At 34.6% G+C, this 14,656-nt stretch overlaps 1 pseudogene; it reads right to left on the bottom strand.

The window, feature by feature from the left end:
- Window positions 1-1,408: 1,408 nt before the first annotated feature.
- LOC122134589 overlaps window positions 1,409-14,656 on the bottom strand; it is a 40,834-nt pseudogene continuing 27,586 nt past the window's right edge.

A 14,656-nucleotide genomic window follows, 5' to 3' on the forward strand; every position in this document is an offset into this window, starting at 1 on the left:
GTGATTATCCTTTTGAAAAACATTTTAAAGGGAGAAGGTTGTTACCATGGAGTTCAGGTACATCCACGTCGCTAAGCTGGTGAAGCCTGTCCTGACACAGGAGGCATCAGACTACATAGCAGAGGAGTATTCCAGACTCCGGAGCCATGACCAAGTCAATTTAAAGTGTAGAATTAGAGTCCATTTAAAGTGTAAAATCTTGGGTGCTTTTCATGTTATTGTTAATCTTGAATTGCTTGGTTTGATTTAGACTGACTGTAACCATTCCCACAGATGATGCCTGTGACGAATAGAGCTCTGGAGACCATGATTCGATTGTCTACAGCTCACGCCAAGGCCACATGAGTAAAACCATCGATCTGGGAGATGCTGAAGCTGCACTTGAACTCACGCAGTTTGCTTATTCCAAAAAGGCATGCAATCATTCACATACAGAACTGATAATGTTATTCACAGTTTTGTCTTTTGTGTATAATGCAATTTGGCATGACTCTGTAGATTCTGAAGAAGGATAAGAAGAGGAAGATACCAGATTACTCATCAAACTGGCCACATTAAATTTACTTATTTCCTTTGCTAATTTTAAATAACTTAGTTAAGTAGATCTTAGTTCATTCCATACTTAAATTTTACTTAAAATATGTGTGCAAAAACCTTGCAAAATAAAAATGAAGTACAATTTACTTTTTTTTTTTTTTCAGTGTATAAATATGATATTGTCTTAAATGTGGAGGTGATGTTGTAGACAGCTCAGTCAAGTCAGAAGAGCAGGCCAGCTTCTCAGAGAAGCAGTCAAAGGAAGAAGGCTGACATCAGTCAGGACAGGTACAACAGTCCTCTTCATTTTCAGATAATAGACTCTGGCATGTGCCAATAATGTGAATTTTTCTGCATTATTCCTCCAATACTTGCTCAGATGTTGTGCCACAGTGATGAACTGATCTTTAACAATCATCAATCATTTTTCCCCTCATTTTCCCTCATCCAATTCAACACAATAAAACAAAATAACAACACACTAGATATGGAGACTGATTTTTAACAGCGTGACCCTTTTGACTTGACCTGTTTACACTGAAAGTCTTCAAGGCAGCTCTACTCAAGTCCTTTAAGGTGACCCGGTCTCAGTCCGTGGTGTGCTGATCTTCTAACTAACATTAACAAAGGCCAGGACGAGGAGTTTGACCAGAACAAGATTAACCTTCTGCTGGAGCGCATGCAGCATGACAACCAGGTCATGGTCTCAGAGATTGTGATGTTTCTCATATAGAGCAGTGCCAATGGACAGCTGCATCTCTTGAAAATTCAGGAATGTAAATAACATCACAATTATTTATAATATAACACTTTGTTACAAACTACAACATACCACTAATAAACTCTGTGAGCATTAATGGTTGAACACTTCTTTTGATGCTTTTACATTTATTCATTTTGCAGCAACCTTTATCCAAAGCAACTTACAAATGAGGAATACAAGAAGAAATTCATCTTAAGGAGGCAATGAACATGAGAAGTGCTTGTAATCTAGTAATAACGTTTCTTGAGAATAGTTTAATGCAAGTTATGATTCAGTAGCTCCAGCTCAGTAATGAAGACACAATCTGGACAATTCTGAAAAGATTTTCTCTCTCTCTCTCTCTCTCTCTCTCTCTCTCTCTCTCTCTCTCCATTGAGGCGTCTTTATGTATCCTGCATCTCATGGGGATCTTTAAGTCCATGGTCCCAGAACTCTGGGGTTCTGCAAGAGAAAATTCAGTTTACCGGGAGCAGTGTTGAGAAGGTTAATTTGTAAATGTAATAGGTTACAGATTACAATTTACCCTATTTAAAATGTAATAAATAGTGTATTTATTTCAGTTGCTTTATTAAAGTAATGTTACTGATTATTTTTGATTACTTTTTTTAAAATTTGTAATGTTTTCAATGGTTAATTATTTTCAAACACTTAAAGCAGGTAGGGTTAATCTTTCAGTAGTACTCAACACTGATTATTGTCAGACTTTCAAATCCTTCTTCACTTGAATTAGGATTATAATCATTTCATTTTAAAGCACAGCCACCACAAAATCAGACTTTAGCACCTCGATTTACTTTGAGATCATTCTGAGGTTAAATACTGATTTAAAATTATAATAAGAAACCATTTAAAAGCTATGATACTGTTTTTGAAATCAAATCTTTACATATCTGTGGCAGGAAATACTGATATCTAATGATTCATTGGAAAAGAAAAAACAGTTAACAAATCTAAAAAAATAAAACGCATACATAACCCTAAATAGAAAATAAATAATTTGTCCTATTCTGTGTCCTAAACTCCTGAAACACCGCTGTCTCATATTTTAGAGAAGTCAATCATATGTATGTGTGTGAAAATATTCAGACAACCCCTTTGTTATTGTTAACATTTTCATAAGTAACTGTTATTTAATTACACATTTTGATTAGTTACTTTTATTTTGTAATTAAATTACGTAATTCCGTTACATGTAACTAGTTACTCCGCAGCACTAAATGGGAGTTATCCATTTACACTTAATAATGAATAATGGTAGCCCTACAATGATCAAGTATGGGAGGAGAAAACTGGTATTTGGATACATACTACCATCTGTCTCTTTGGCTCCTTCTCTGCATCACGGTCATCAATCTCTAATCGCAGGTCTCTAATTTTTGGTCTCTTGGTCTTCAAAAGTCCAGTCACATCTATTGATGGAGTTGAAATTTAAAACTCGTCATATTTCATAAGAATTTCACTGGTTTGAATAAGAACTGCACACCTTCAAGGGAGAGGAGGAAGATGACATCATCTCCTTTGATGAAGCTTCGACTCTTCAGACGATCATGTGTGATGTAATTGCTGGTACCAGAACTCGGCCCCCGGTAGTATTTACTGCCATTTGCGTCAGTGACTAGACTGCCTACTTTTCGTGGGTTGTCCCATAAATACTTAACTTTACCCATGTCTGCACAAAGAGAGGATATACTATTTATAAAACACTTGTGAACTGTGCTGGTAAAATCAGTCACAATGAGCAAATCGAGTCAAAGTTTACTAAAGGTTCCAAGACAAAATCACCTAGCAACATTGAATCTTTTCCTCCACTTCTATTCTTAATAATAATTACTATATGAATATAGCTATTTTTATTTTATCTTGGTTATTATAAATAAGAACATAGCCTATGCAAAAAATAAATAAATAAAATAAAAAAGCAGAACAAATATAAGAAAGAAACAAATAATGCATTAGGCTACCTTTTGTATTTTACATCTGAACAAAAGCATTCACGTAAGAAAAACATAATAAAATGTAAGAATCCCCTTAGTGTGTTCATTAAAAATAAATTGATTAGGCCTAGGAGACACTGCAGGCAAAAACAGAGTTTTTTTCACGCAACTGTCAGTATTTATATCTTTCAATTACAATACATACATAAAAAGTTTTTTCAGACTGATGGAGAGAAGACATCCAGAAGACACTGTTAAGTGTTTCTTTTATAGCACTTTATCTATTTGTGTCAATAGCTTTCAATTACAATACATATTTTTAAAAGGCCGTTTTTCCCTCAAAATGAGTTTTTTCTCCCAACTCTGAGCCATATATCTCCACTTCAGTGGCACTTACACACACCAAACTTTACATTTTTATTCCTGTCTATATTCTGAAGGTTTTTACAGAGGTATTTGTTCATATATAATTTTCTTGATTATATACAACATTTATTCCCAAAAAATGGTGAAAATATATTGTTTTCTAGCTGTTCAAAGTATTTTCTGAATTATAGAGTGACAAAAAGAGATACCCAGAATTCCTTCTGTAAAAACATTTGACTCTAATATGTCAAAAAAATTAAACAAGAATTTTGAAACTGACTTCATCCTGTGTTCAGATTTTTGTACTAGAAATTTATGCAAATTAGCGCATATTTCATTAAATAATGCCTCATTTGCATATTTAAATAGAACATTTTAGAAAACTTGTAATATAAAAAATGTTTGCAATTATCAATGTAATCAATCAGCTTGGTAAGTAAGGTGATAGCTAGTTAATTTTTTTACCCTATTCACCTGCAGTGTCTCGCCTTACTACAAAAGCAGTTCAATCAAGAGCATCGAGTGATTCCCTCTTTTCTTTTATAGATTTACAGTTATAAGAAAGACGCCTATCAAATGTTTTTCCCAAGCAGTTCCATAAATGTTAAGGAACTTAAAACATAACAGATTATGTTGGCATGTAAATACTGTAATCAGAAAATCTTTGCTGGAATTCTGTGTATATTTATCAGGCTCCCGCACTGCCAGAAACACCTTTTATGTGGGCGCTGCAGTTGACAGTCAGTGCGAGATGCAAGTGGAGAAAAGGTCCCCTCAGAAAAAAATAAAGATAATTTTACATGCTACAGTAAATTACTCTTTGGAGCATTGGGATCTCTAGATAAGGGCTTAATTAACTATTTTTTGTGAAAACCCCAAATCTGATTAAAATCCAAATTTTTGTGCCTGTGCACATTCTGACTCATTTTGCTAGCACAGGTCGCATTTTATTTACTTTTATCTCTAAATAATCTGTCTGTAACCAAGTATCTGTACTTAGCACATCAGCATTAATGGCTCATAAAAATGACTAATATCTAAAACTTTGTGTCTTACAGTCAGTTGAGGTCTCGTTTGGATCTGTAGTGATCATAAAAATGTTGCTCATGCGATGTTGAATGTCTGGATTCTGGTCCATCAGCTCCATTGATGCCTGACGCCATGGACATGGCCATTGAAGATTGTCATCTTTGGGTCCAGAGGTCAAGTGGAAGTAGACTGCTATTTTATTTGGACTATCCTTCAAGCCATTAATGTTCAAACCAATCTGAAATGAATAACCATCTGGGGATAGGAAGCGGGGGCTGTAGGTTTCGGAACCGGCAGGGGTTGTAGCGAGAAGCCTGGTAAAATCACGAATGCGCCAAGTGTATTGGGGACACTTGGTCTCTGAGAGGTTCAAGTCATCCAGAGACAGACCACCCTTTGATGGTTTTCTTCCTTTAACCCCTTCAAACACTACTCTGAATTTATCAGAGACATCTAGCGTTACATGATATAGTTCCCAGGAGCCTCGACGTCCACCTGTACAAGTATAAGTTACCCATAGGCTAAAAGGATTTATTTATTGGTGTTTTAAACATAAAGAATTATTACCTCTGATCTTCTGAATGAGTCTCAGGGCTCCTTTGGGGTTTTTAACTGTGTATTCACGCACCCAGATGTTTAGCTGGTCCAGCCCCGCTGTTGTAGTGATAGAACTGCAGGCACTGGGAGCGTCTTTTGGGGTGAAAGAGGCGACTTTCCAGGTAAGCCTTGTCACCCTGGGTTCCTGTGGCTGTGCTGAAATGCATGAAGAACCCAACCCCTGTGGAAGTATAACCTTTATTAGATAATAGACCATTAAGCCAGCCTTCTCACTTTCTTACCTTATAATGGAGTTTAAAAATCATTTTGTATGTCATATTGCAATCCTTGACAAGAAATGTCTAGAGAAGGTCAAAGAATATTTCCCTATGGTATTAGTAAAATGTGTTTATCATGAAGACCAAAGTGCCACCATCATAAAAGAGGTATCAGTGTAGGATTATGGACTATGAATTATTCAACTTTTTAAAAAGTGGTTATGTAACAAAAATGAAACAAAATTAAACAAATAGTTTTCCATGTGACACCCTCCCATTTAAGACAGTCTTTGGCATAACTAGGTATTACTGTATGCGATAAGACCTGAAATAATGATATAATAATGTATGTTTAAAACACTTTGTTAAATTACCTTGGCAAACAAATAGAAATAATGGTCAATTCTGTGATTTCCAAAGGAGTTCCTAATATATCTGCTGAGAGAGTGACTGTAGCTAAGTTTGACATTTCTCTTTATAGTTATCTCTATATATTTTGATTCCTCTTGTTAAGTCATGGAATGTGTAATTTGTGTGTTTTTTTTTAAAAAATCTTTTACAGTTGGTGTAAATAATAGTTGCCATTTGAAAAAAAGTTCAAATTTCCTCACAGTGACAAGAGTCTGGATTTTTAATGCATCACAACCAGAGGTGGAAAGTAACGAATTACATAATACTCGCGTTACTGTAATTGAGTAGCTTTTTTGTGTACTTCTACTTTTTAAAGTAATTTTTAAAATCTGTAATTGTACTTTTACTTAAGTATATTTTGTTTGAAGTATTGTACTTCGCTACATTTTAAAACACATTAATTACTGAGTAAAAAAAAAAAATCCCTCGCTGGAAACTACGTCAGTAAATAATGGGCAGGAGAGCAAACTGGCGCTAAAATCACAAGAAAGATGCAGACGGACAAAACAGGCGTTAGTGGTGCAGACACCGCTGAAAACGAAACCCCGTCATATTCTGAAGTTGAACTCGAAGGAAATGAAGTGAACCTCTAGCCATATGTAAGCTCTATTATGCAGTGTAAGCTGTGCTTGCCTATGGAGACCAAACTAGCAGTTTATAAGATCTCGACAAGACATCAACCCTTCGCAAGCATGTAGAGGTACGCTAAATAATTGCATCGCTGCATTGGTGGTTAAAATGAAGCTTTGACATTTTAGCAAGAGGTTTGCACAAATTAGCCAAAAAGACAGTGGTGCGGAGTGTGCGATATATATCGTTTGCGATAATATCAATTGTTGTTTTAATGATGTGCGCGCGCATTTAGAGTGCGTTCTTTCTCACTGTGTGATTCAGTCTTGCAAAATACATTTAGAATGATCACAAAATGGAAGATATGGGGCAGAAGATTTACATATTTATATCATTTCATATAAATCAAAATCACACAAAGAATGCCGGTTTTTCATGATTATATATATATATATATATATATATATATATATATATATATATATATATATATATATATATATATATATATATATATATTAGGGCTGTCAAATGATTAATCACGATTAATCACATCCAAGATAAAAGTTTTGTTTACATAATATATGTATGTGTACAGGGTATATTTATTATGTATATATAAATACACACACATAAATTATATATTTAGAAAATATTTACATGTATATACATTTATATATTTATATTCTTATATTTTATATTATATAAAAATATATTTAATATATAAACATAACATATTCTTCTTAAATATATACATGCATGTGTGTGTACTTATATATACATAATAAATATACACAGTATACACACATATATTATGTAAACCAAAACTTTTATTTTGCATGTGATTAATCGTGATTAATCATTTGACAGCCCCCATATACATATATATATATATATATGCATATATATATATATATATATATATATATTTTTTTTTTTTTTTTTTTTTTTTTTTTTTAGAACAGGTCTGTAAACAAGTTAATTAAGAGGCTTGCGTTTTATACACCATATTGCCTGTTTTTGCTCTATTTTTACAACAAAAAATAATTCCAAACGCAGTTTTGCGTCTCTGAGCAACATGACAGTGTTTCGTTCCTGAATGAATCAACCGTTTAAATGATTCGGTTCAATCACAATGACTCACTTATTAACAGTGACTTGCTGCCACCTACTGGCCATTTTAATTTCACATTTAAAGTATCTTTTGATTTTTTTTTTTTCTTCAGTAATTAATTTCTCATTAAACAGTGTAAATACATCTAAATGCCACTTCCAATGAAGCTTCTGCATTTCCTCTGCATTGAAAAGATGAGTTTGTTGATACTGATTTGCCCCAAATGTTTTATTATTCTAAATAACGGATTCCTTTAATTAAAAACAACTAGTTTGAGATTAAAAGGCCTATCCCAGGGGTGTCAAACTCAGTCCTGCACAGTTCAGATATAACCCTAATTAAACACATCTGATCCAGCTTATCTAATTATTTAGGCTTATTTGAAAACTACATGATATGTGTGCTGGAACAGGGTTAGAACTAAACTCTGCAGGGCTACGGCCCTCCAGGAACTGAGTTTGACACCCTTGGCCTGTCCCATTTTTGCCTCCCTTCCACTGTTAAAATGTAACTAAGTAATTTTTTACTCTGAGTAAATTTTAAATGAGCTACTTTTTACTTTTACTTGAGTAGATTTTTAGACTGGTACTTTTACTTGTACTTAAGTAAAATGTCATTAATGTAATGGTACTTTTACTTGAGTAGAATATTTTTGTACTCTTTCCACCTCTGATCACAACCAAAGATAGTTGTGTTTATATGTTGTTTGGACAAATGAGGTTTCACAATGGGCAGGGCTACTGAGCATGATGGTGCATAAATGGACAAAATAATTGTGAAATTCTCTTAAATCACTTGCATTAAGTTTTATTGCTAGTGATCCTGTGGCTCAAAAATGGCAATTTTCATTGTAAATGAATGCAGAACTCAGTTGGCTTGTGTTGGGTTGAATCCTGCTTTTGTGGTTAGGGGTGTTCATACCTTTACATTGGCCCAGGTTGGTGTAGTCCGTCTGTGGACCGCCCTTTACTCTTTTAACACGAGCCCATTTGGCATTTCCACCATCACCCTGGATCATACCACAGATATTTGGCTCCTCAAACTGGCAAGAGTCAAGAAATATTGAGGCTGTAGCTGGAAGAATTATGAAAAATGTTTAGGACAAGATGAGTATGAGAAGCAAAGTATTAGTTGAGAAAGTAGTCTTTATCTTATCAGTCAAACTAATGTGAATATATTTATAAAAAACAATGGAGGATTATTCCACAGAGAATGCTTAATCATAAACTTACTACAGTTGTATAGCCGGTTCAGCTTGAGCAGGTCACTGTCACTAAACTCCATGCGTTGACCAATCACATCCAAGAATTCTGGAATTTTGGTAACGATGGTTGGTTCATGGTCTATGCTGAATGATGTCTTACTGTAGTGCATGACTGAACCATAGTCATAGGGCACACCGAGAGAGCTTGACACCGTCTCATCATATGAATTAAAGTTGTTCTCTTTACCTAAGTGAAAAACAAACCGCAAAACAGTTAATGAACAAATTAGTTTGTATTTAGGAGTTTGGCAAGACAGAATGATGTTATAATTGATGCGTATATTTAAGAATTCAATAGTTACCCTTTTTAATCCGGTCCCACATGATGGTGACGTAGTCGTCTCTGTCAGATCTGGATTGCTCGTGCCAGAAACCCAGCGCATGCAGAAACTCATGCTCCACTTTTCCTAAAATGTCACAGCCTGCACCAATTGACAACTCTTGTTTCCCCATCCGTCGATTCCCCATCTTTGAGTAACATCTGATTGAACATAAAAAAAACATTTTCATCACCCTGAATTTCAATTTTTTACAAATATATACACCCCTTAGATACAGCTAGTGCAATAAAAGTCCCAATGTTTTCAAATGCCTGAAAAGGTCTAACATGCTTATTTGCCTGAAATATTATTGAATAAATTTAAGTGATTAAAGATTCACTGAAGTGCCTTGAAGTGTCATAATTTTCAAACACATCCTCAGCATCATTATAGTCACTGCTTTGCTTTAGTGACCGTTTCAAATTGAAACTAAATGGGAACTCTATTAGAGTTAGACTGTGGCTGTCATAAGCTGTTAAATGTGTCTTTACTGAGCTCAACAGCTCTGACCCAAGCTGTGATATAAACAAAACGCTACTAGCTATTTCAAAAGGAGGAAGGGTTTCTCGCTATGTCTTCCTGTTTCAGCTAAAATTACGTCAACTCATAGAATAATATGTACACTGTTTGAATTGTTACCTATACCCTATATAGTGCACTACATGCCATCCACCATACGGAAACTACTATGTGAACAAGGCCGTGCGAAGATGGTGGGTTAAGCAGCTGCATTTTTTTCAAAGCTTCTGACAGTTGTTCCGAAAAGTTTGCTTGAAGTGAGTAATTCCTACTGTTTTACATCAAGATGTCTTCACAAAAACTGATTAAACCTGCCAAACTAAAACTAGACCCCAAAGGCAAAGATTCCTCGCCTAATTTTGAAAAGAAAGATGAAGCAAAAGTCATAGAGCAAAATAAAAGAGAATGCGGAGATGGCTAATGAAACCATTTTGGAGGCGATATTAAATCTGGAAAGGAGGGTGTATGAGAAGCTGGTGGATTTAAGTGAACCTAACAAAGGCGATTCAGTTCAACATGGAAGAGATGAATGAGTGCAAAAAACAAAAACAAAAAAAGAGTTAAGGACATGATGATTATCTTCGCAAGAATCAAGAACAGGAAAGATATAGAATGAGTTGGTGAATACAAAAAAAATGAAAATAATAGAAAAAATATCAATACATAACAATGTTAGATTAGATGGTGGATTCCTTTTTTTTATATGTATATATATATCTAATGCTGTTGAGCATCCAATATATATATATATATATATATATATATATATATATATTTTTTTTTTTTTTCTAAAAATCTAAGTATCATAAAATCAAAAAGTCCATTTTATTTTAAAGCATTTTGGTTTTGGAGTAAGATTTAAAAAAATAATTTAAATGTTATATAATGGTATCAATCAGCTCTAGGCCATGGAACCTGCTAAATATTCCCCAAATAAAAGGGGAATTCATGAAGGTTGTGGTAAAAGGGGAATTCATGAAGGGTTGTCACTTGTCTCCCCTAAAAATATTATTAAAAACCAGTCTGTGTATTGTAAATAATAATGTTTTATACTTTAAATAATTGTGTAAGTACTAAAACAACACAACCGGGGCAAAAAATGCGTTTTAAGTATAGAAACATTTTGAGTCTCCCCCTCCATTGCCTCACAGTGCTTTGGTCCGACTCCAAATGGCTGCTTTCCTCTTTTACATCACCTGCATACACACACACACACACACACACACATGAGTCCGGTGAGAGAGAACAAAGTCAATAGTTGTGGAACTCCAAGGATATCAAGGCTATTTTATCCACTTAAACATCGGATGAAGTGATTATTTTCTCTTATATACAGATGATGCAATTTATTTTTCGATGAGTCACTATGTTAGCAATAATAACATTACCTGCTTGACGGAAAGGGTTGCCAGGTTTTTTACAACAAAGCCCTCCCAATTGCTACCCAAAACTAGCCCAAACTGACCACGTTTCGAGGGGGACCCCGGTAAAAATCGCATTCCGGGAGCTAAAGTACACATTATTGGGGTTACTTCAACCCACGGCAACAGTGACAAAGTAGCCCAATTCCACGGGAAAACCGCAGACTTGGCAACACTGATACAACGGACACACCAGCTTGACGTTGTCTTATTTGACACTGTCTCCCTACTGCAAGTAAGGCTTTCCTCTGTGTATACATATCCTTACAAGTACATTTTTAGCTGTCCCCTTTAAAAATCACTCTTGAGAAATTTTGTTTATTGTCGCACCCCCGAACTATTAGACAAAATTTACACCCCTGATGTCTTTTATGAAACAGCCCCTAGCTGGGTGAAAATAACCCATCAAGTTAGGTTGTTTTTTAGAGTGTAGTCTAGGGGGCGGGGGGCTTCCGATTCTAGAAGGTTTGATAAGAAGCTGAAAAATCATTTATTCATATTGACGGAAGTTAGAGACTTTAAGTTTTGAATGATTATATCTTCTAAATTCAAATTGTGTGTCTAAATGCAAATTTCAATTTGGTTTTCATGGGGACTTTAAAAGTAAGATCAAAAAAAATGATTTGGTAGGTCATTGTTTGGGGGAAAAAGTGACATATATTTACATAAATGTGAATAGAATTTAGATTATTGCGCAATGTGTGAAGATGAGTTTAAATGTGTGTAATGTTTTGAAGTTTTCTTACCCTCTGCCTTTAAATACGAAAATGTAGTTTGGCTCTCTACTCCAGGGTTTAAAGTCAATACAGGTCTTGAGTCTGTATTGCTCAAATGCTTTCAGTATAACACCTTTAGCATTGATTTCTATAAAAAAAATAAAAATAAGAAGGCAGTGAGTGAGTAATTTTGAGCAAATATTAAGTTAGAATTATAATATCAGATACAGGTCAAAGCATAAATTCAATAGAATTGAATCAGTTATTATTATATATTCACAGACCAAGGCTGCTGTCGAGGACATAAGGCACAGTGCTTGGCCAACGATACTTTTCACCAAGAATAGTGTTTCTGTCTTCTCCCTGTGAAATTTAACCAAACATGGACTTATTTTATTTAAATAAAAATGTATTGTTTTGATGTTTGTGATGGTTAGTGTATATTACTGTATTTACACATTAGTTTGACCTCCTGAGGTTAATGTTGACATTTTCTGAAGGTTAAGAATGTCCTAAAAAATGATTTTATTATTTTTCAGGCCCGGAGATTCAGGCCCTACTTTGTGGAAAGTGACATGAGAATTTGCTCAAAGAAAACACTGACCTCCTTTATCAGAATGTCTCCTTCCACCAGGTCAAGTCCTGCCGCTGTTGAATGAGACAGCAGTTAATGCAAAAACTGTTATAGAAATTATGTTACAGATGTAAAACATGATATTAATGTTTCCACAAACCTTCATTTATTTCAAATATATCCAGGTCTTTTCCATTATCCACATCAATCTCTGTGTTGCCTATCAAAAAAGGTCAAATCAGAACATATTATATAAATATAAATAAAATAAAGTTGTGATTATTGAATAGATTGTTATACTAAAATGATGTGATTGTTATGACTCACCTGTGAGTGAAGATGTTGGCTTTTAAAGAAAACATTTTAGAGATGAGTGTCAAAGGTGCACATTTACAACAACAAACTATTACAGTGTAAGCTTTGATATTGTGTGAACTAACCACAAACTATCATAAAACTCATTCAGTCTTGACCAAGGTTGTTGTATTTTAATATAACAATAGCTGTGTTAGTTTTGCTTTAGCACAATATTAATCAACACATAATTGCAAAACTGAATTCTATACTCACCAAACACAGGGCTGTGGCACATACGCACAGAATCAGCAATGTATGGAGAGACGCCATGAGAACTTCACTCTGAGACGCTCTCTTCAGAATATCAGTACATTGTTTATTAACCAATTTATAGAACAAAAGAGTCTAGTCTGCAGTGATACAAGCTTGTATCCGATAGTTTATGATTTATTACACTAATGGTAAACCTGATATTATTAGACATGGTAAAAGTAATTAATGATAATGATTTAGCTAAGAGTAAGAAGAAGTTTAATGCAACAGTTCACCTAAAATGAAATTTTGCTGAAGATTTACTCACCCTTGTTATGGAAAAATGTCTCCAACTCTTATTGTGAAGCAATAACTCAGAGAGTATTGTAGAATAAGAAAAAACTGGGTTTATTCTTGCAAGAAAGTCAGACAATCATACAGAGCATCTGCACAGTGTGTGACAAAGAGGAACACTTCGACTCAGTATTTATATCACACTCAAACCAGGATGTTTCTGTCTCATCCAATCATAATGCATACTCAACATACGTCTCCTTTTAGGGTATCTATTTTTCCTTTAGACTAGGGTTGATTAAGTATTTAATGTAAAGTGTCTTCCTCGCAGTTCGGGTGTAGGGTGTTGTAAAAGAAAACAACATTTCTCATTTCGAACTTGTCTTGCACAATTTTGCATGTGATGAACATGACCATCAAACAAAGTGACCCTGGACCACAAAACCAGTCATGAGGGTAATTTTTTTATTGAGGTTTTTACATCATAATCATTTATACATCTTGAATCTAAGGGTGCAAAAAAATCTAAATATTGAGAAAATCACCTTTAAAGTTGTCCAAATAAAGTCCTAGCAATGCATATTACCAATAAAAAATTCAGTTTTGATATATTTACGGTAGGTAATTTTCAAAATATCTTTATGGAACATGTCCCAAACTGTAGGCAGAATGCATGGAGAGGAAAAATAGCAATAGAAGTAATTTCTCAGGATGAAGGGTTTGTGTGTAAAACCTGACTTTGAACAAACACACCTGCTCTGACCCACACATACATACATACAAACACGCACACTTAAGCACATAGTTGGATACAAACACTTTTACACACAAAAGCAGGCATATCATAGATGAAATTGTGTCATACTAAATACATACTTCTGTTGAGTTTTTCAATTCTTTGTTTTGTTCTTCTGTTGGAATGTTTTAATTCTTTAAATTTGTATTTCTGTTGGAATGAGTGTTTCTATATTTACATTTGTACTTTTGTTGAAGTAAGTTGAAGTGTGGAGCACTTCTTCCACTCTCATTACCCACAATGCTGGTTACCTTGAGCAAGGCACCCAACCCCCAATTCCTCAGTTTAAACCAGCTCAAATCAGCTGCCATGCTTGAAAACATACCTAACCAGCATATGCTGATTTTTTTTTTCAACAGGGCACTGCTCCTGGTGTGAGTTCACAGTGTGTGTGTGTGTGTGTGTGTGTGTGTGTGTGTGTGTGTGTGTGTGTGTGTGTGTGTGTGTGTGTGTGTGTGTGTGTGTGTGTGTGTGTGTGTGTGTGTGTGGTCAATACTCACAGCCGTGTGTGTGCATTTGGATGGGTGAAATGCAGCATTTCAGAGAATTGGACACAATAGCTACAATGTATAAATTTAATAGTAATTACTTAGTGTGTTATGAGTTCACAAGCATAATGTGTTCTTTTAAACTTTGAAACCATTCTTTTAAAAACAAAACTGTA

This window comes from Cyprinus carpio, chromosome B20 (assembly GCF_018340385.1).
Source record: "Cyprinus carpio isolate SPL01 chromosome B20, ASM1834038v1, whole genome shotgun sequence".
NCBI lineage: Eukaryota > Metazoa > Chordata > Actinopteri > Cypriniformes > Cyprinidae > Cyprinus > Cyprinus carpio.